Below are 6,000 nucleotides of genomic sequence, written 5' to 3' on the forward strand. Positions count from 1 at the left end.
GTACGTTTGGAAGTGAGTGCTTTTTCCCTTCCCTTAAGGGCATTTGTCCTAGAATGCACAAAAGCAGCATGATKGCAGGAGAGGTGCAGGACTGAGTTGTTATTAGATAGTCTACCCCAAGCATATTAAAGAATGATGCATGGTCACCTCACTAGGTCTGGTTTCTAGAGTACTCTAGGTCAGATTTCCTTTCACAAGTAAGCATCTGTCACAAGCATGAAAAARCTGTGCTTGGCTGTTAACTTTGGAACTTAAAATCTTAGTAGACTATTTTTCAGTTGGRAAGAGCAGAGAAGGGGCTGTCTGTGTTAATCAGCTGTGGTTTGCTAATATGATGCAGCTGGGAAGAAGGCAGCACTGACTTTAGCAGATACAAAACATCTGCTGAAGAGAGCCCAATTAGTGCCATCACCTGAAACTCCAGGTGTGGTGATCACCCCTGCAGGCTGAAAAGCCATGGTGGGGGGAATGGTTTAGACGTGTTCAGGAAACAGGAGAGTGAGATGTGCAGAGAGTGGTGCCTGAGATTGTAAAGGGTAGATCGTTTGTTGGAGGAAACAAAGAGAAGGTAGGAAGGATTTTTTTTTTTTTGTGTGTAATGCTCCATTTGGTTTAGATCAATCTTTGTAATTGCCATGAACTGAACTCACTTTTTTCTCTCTACATATAAGATGATTGTTGTAATTTTATGAGGTTTTGCTATTTAATATTAATTTATATTTAACTCTGAATTAGTTTGAATGTTAACAAAGGAATATATAAACTTTTTATCTTCTTCTATAAGACAGACCTCATTTTTTATCTATATATATGTTGTAAATAACCTCAGTTTCTTTTACTGTAAATAGTGAGAACATTTCTGTTAAACTTTRCAAGAAATTTTTAAAAGACTGCGTAACAAATGAACTGTGAATCTTCGGTGCCACTCATCGCTTTGATAAGACTAAGGCTTTCTTAGTGTAGTATTTTGAAGTTATGTTTTTACTGCCTCCTTTTAGTGTTTTGAAGATCAGAAGATCCTCCTGCTTTAGTATACTTGAATCATATTTTCACCTTTTAATAGAACTTTCTATCCATTTTGTTTTTAAGAAGTYCTTTTCTTTCCATTCCTTTATAGCCTGGGCTTGACTTTATAAGAATCTCTAACTGAACCGTAAACTACCTTTATAAATATCATTTTTCCTTGAAAGCTATATCTTACTGCAATGACCAAAGTTTTGTCATGTGTTAGATTAAGATGTCTGCTGGAAATCAATAATGCTGAGGTAACAACATTGGTTTCTGCTAGGYTCTCAATTACTTTCTCAGTTGTTTGTCATAGGAAGAATATATGATCAGTTGTTTCCCCTGCAGGCTATAAAACCAGCCTGTTCTCTTTTGATCACTTCTGCATACTTCACTTTTACTCTCCTAAGTGTAACACAGATTTTTAGAGCCTTGGACCTGTGAAGTAGCAAAATGATTCTTCTGTAGTSCATTCCAAGGGATAATAGCCTCCCCGTATAAAGCATCATAAATATCYCTGGACAACAGTTAGCTCTTTTGGGTTGCATTGCACAATTGATATGGAATCCTGAATTTGTCATGGTCTTTGAAGAAATATCTGGGAGAAATTTACTTCACAGTCTTTCCTTTGCACCTCCTGTATCCTATAGTCCTTTTCACCTTGCATTCCTTTTGCTGGTAATCCCTTATTCCAAATACAGCTGTAGAAATTAGTACTTTTTTTTCCCCCGTCTCTCTCCTTTCTCTCAGTCCCCACTATACCTTTGTGGGTTTTTTGAAGATGGTTTCTGGTGCCATTTTGTTATTTTGTTCTTGAAGTTGCTACATTTTGCCACAGAGGGGAAACACAGTCATGCTGTGCTCTTTCCTGGGAGCTTTACTTTGTTTCTCTCTTTATTTTTRTCTGAAATAAATTACACTGTACCTGCATGATGTCAGTAAAGACTCTGCTAGGCAGAGGAATACTTCAAATAATATAGTCTCTTGTGAAAATGGGAGCAGCTGCAATTGGGCAATTAAATTAAATTAAAGCTGTAACAAGGGCAGTAGCTCCTTATTATTGTAAGTTCTCTTTCTTTTAAAAGAGTTTCTGACTCCGGCTTCAGAGGTATCAGGTAATTTGGAGGAGGTGTATTGAAGTTTTGGTGGCATCATATCACTGAAAAGAAGCTGCCCTTATTTACCTCGGGATTTTTCTCATCCTGTGTTAAAAGAACAGAAGCAAATGGTGCAGAACAGTGAATGCTATTTTTAACTGAAATGAAAACAAAAACCAAAAAAACAAAACCCCCCCAAACCAAATGGAAAATTAGAAAATAATCTAGCCACCTACAGTTTCCTATCCAGGAAGTGTATGTGAGAGGTTAGTCAGATTTGGTGGCACAAACATTTGGACTTGAAGGACGTGCAGAATACTTTACATGGCTSTACCCTGGCAAAGCTTTGCTGACATATTTCACACTATTGAGCAGTTTGGAGCTGTTATGTTTCCTAACAGGGTATTTGTAGCATGTTGTAAACAGTTACTGTTGTAGCTGAATCCTAGGCTGAGGTCCTTAAAACATGAAGTGCTGCCCAACTGCCAGAAACCTTATCGCAGTTAGTCTTTGTCTTCAGTCACATTCATGTAGGCAACAGCGGGAAATGCCAGAGTACTTGGGGCTTGGCCAGGAGGAGGATAGGTATGCAGCTGGTCATCTGTCTCAACACTTTGGAGAACATAGGTAATTACTGTGAGCCATACACCTTCCTGATGAAATGCCTTTTGGAAAATCAAACTTGTTTGTCTCATTCCAAAGCAGAGACAATTTCTGTGACCAAATGGGGTTTAGCAACTCTTCCAGCCTTGTTGCGGTCTCTTTCAYGGACTGTTTAGCTTTTTGATCTTTATGCACCCACAGAGTTTTTACATACATAAAATAAGGCATGAAATGGGGAATTGATGTTTATCATGTAATCAACTCAGCSTTAAAAAGGGCAAGTGGTGTAATGGACCGAGTGTTGTATGTCCCATAACAGTCCTAGTAAACATGAGGCTGTTTGCTTCTCCCCAGTTCTCAGCCTTTTCCATGGTTTTCTCTRTTGGCACATCCTTAGAAGAAGCAGTGGGTAAAATAAACTTTAAGACCCAGATATTCACCATGCTTGAAAGCCTGGCTTTATTATGTTGGATCAGACCTATTTCCTTTCTTAAAGCACAAAAGTAGCAATTGGTGTGTTCTTAATGATCAAGTAAAGACAGTGAAAAGAGAGGAGCAATCTAGATGCCTTGAAAGAAGTTCCATCTTTTGAGACCATGCATGTAAGGTCATAAAAAATTTATAAAACGGTTTGAGCTAAAAGGGTCTTTAAAGATCATCTAGTTCCAACCCCTAGCCATGGACAGGGAACCTTTCACTAGAGGCGGGGAATCTTTCACCAAAAGGTGGTTTCTTCTTCACAGAGTTGAAGGAGAAAGCTACAAAGCTAGAAGGCATATAAGCAATTGAAGGACTGTTTTTGTCACCACATAGTCTGATGCAGTGTGATAATCTAAGAGTACCTGGGGTTCCCTGGAGCATTGAAAGATTTGGCTTCGAATGAACAATGCCGATAGCTTTTTGTTAGGCATTAATACACATAACATATTTGACTAAACATATTTGATCCTTCTGAGTCTCTGGCAAAGAGTACTGCTTGCTGGTCTTGCAGGCTGATGCTATATGTTGTTCTGTTTTCTCACCAAAGCACATCAGACTCTGGCTAAGCTGTTCTTTTCCAATGTTTGGTACTGTAGTACTGCAGCAAGCAATCCTTYGCTTCTGTTTTCCTTGGTATAACACATTTTTAGAGCCTTGAACCCAGGAGGTAGCAAAATGATGCTTCCAGAATCCTTAGGGACAGTAGTTTCTGAGTGAAGGATCGTCAAATATCCCCAGTAAAACCCAAAACCCGAGCAATACAAATGGTATTTGTAGGAAGACAGAAGTGAAAATCCTGCTTCCTCTCACTACTTTCTGCCATTAGAAAAGAATTTGTCTGTTAAGTCAGTGCACAGCATTAGCATTGTTCAGTTCCTCCTAGATGTTTGTAAAAACCAAATGTTAACTTCCATCATTAGTTGGTTATGCTTGTGGGCAACAGAATTGTTGATTGTTGGGGTTGCTTTGTCCTCACTGTTCTCTATATCACCTGCCTTCCTTTTGAGACTGTAAAAACCATTTAGAATATGGAGCTTGTTTCACTTTTTGTCTGTTCCAGTGTAACAGAKTGGCTGGTGGGTCAAAGAAAATCTTGGATCTGATGCAGAATGATCAGGAATAAATTGTTCACAAGATACTATCTCAGGTAAAGAAAGGGCTATTGTTGYTTTCAAGCCCGCACCATGTGAAGATAGTGAAGCAGTGAACTGTATTTGATCATCAGATCGAACTCTGTTAAAGGAGGGTCTGAAAATGAGGACTGGGGACTGGACTTGTACATGGGAAATGCAAGAAAATTTGTATGTGGGACAGCAAAAGGATACCCTTGACTCTGGCTTTGAGGTGAACTGAAAAACTGCAACTACAACAAGTAAATTGAGTTGGGAAATTAGTATGGGGTTTTTTAATATTTGGAGGTATACTTCTGGCACCATTCAAGAAATTATTAATTTTGTATCTTTGCTTCACCTGCTGTTTTTTTCAAAAGAAATTAGATTCTGTAAATCTGAATTTAAGGGGTTCAGCTTAATATCTTTAGCCACCTGCATCTGACCAGACTTTTGTATACCATCGGTAGAGAGAAGCAGGAGTTTCTGGATGCACAACACATATTGAGGTAGATAGCCAAAAATCTCTGAAGATGAATTGTGTTTCTGTAAATGCCTGTTGCTCTCTGTCTCTGTTTTATCAGATCAAGTGTGGGTGTCAGAGTTTCAAATATCTCATATTGCATGGAACGAATGATTGAAGCATTCATGAATTTTGGAAGCTTGAAGAAAGGATAGACATTATGTACTGAAATAATGTTATAAGAAGCTGAATCTCAGGAACTGGAATGTGTTTTTAATTGTTCTACTTTTGTAGCAATGGCAGGTAGAGAAACTAGTGGCAGAAGAGATGCAAGGCTGTGAATCTTCAGTTCTTAAGGGAGAAAGGCTTGTCTTTCTCTTTGATCAGTGTAATACATATMATCTAGTTCATCCTTGACTTGCATGTGTATATGTATCTGTGACACATTATCACCTTGCATCTTCTCTAGGCTGGAAAGGGAAATGGAATATAAGTAAGAATATTGTTAATTCACTTCAGGAATACTTGGGAAATCTCATAAATATCTGTAATTGAGAGAACACAACAACAATATAGTAATTGAGAAATGTAGCTCTTCATTGAGACAATTGGTTCCCAATATCCCCTGGCGTTTCCAGCTAGAGGCATCAGCGGTGCTTTTGTCGATGGAAGTGTGTTCTGTGTATATAGATGTTTCTTTCTGATCTATGTTACTGTATTGCAGAGTTGCCTAGGTAAAATTCCATAATTTCCTGGCAGTACCAGGATGACAGAAGAATTTTTTTTTTTAAAAAAGTAGTTGTGACTAAGTTGAGCATGTTGTTAAAGTTCTTATTATTCTGATTGGATAGAATGTGTTAAAACATTGGTCATTCAAACAAACATCTTTGAATATCCCACTTATAGCTTGAATTTAAAAATAGGATTTTGGTTCCTGTAAATTCCTTTGAACAGGGAAGGAGAGATTCTCTGAGAAGGTTATGGATTACTGTATTAAGTAAGAAATGTGCTTGAGTTAACTGTTTTAATAAGCTTATTAATAGCACATACAATTTACCTATACTTTATTAGCTAAATATGTTGCTAAGAATGGCTCTGTAAATAAACCCTACTTTTAATAACTTTGGTGTCCCAGTGGCTTTAAATGCAGCTCCCGATTTGAAAATACAATGGCTAATTAAATGAGTAAYTTTTAAAAAGCTTATCACCCATGGATTTATCCAATCAGCTTGCACAGAATTAT

The sequence above is a fragment of the Malurus melanocephalus genome, unplaced genomic scaffold (assembly GCF_030028575.1).
Source record: "Malurus melanocephalus ecotype Western Australia unplaced genomic scaffold, MMel_1.1 scaffold_261, whole genome shotgun sequence".
NCBI classification, from domain to species: domain Eukaryota; kingdom Metazoa; phylum Chordata; class Aves; order Passeriformes; family Maluridae; genus Malurus; species Malurus melanocephalus.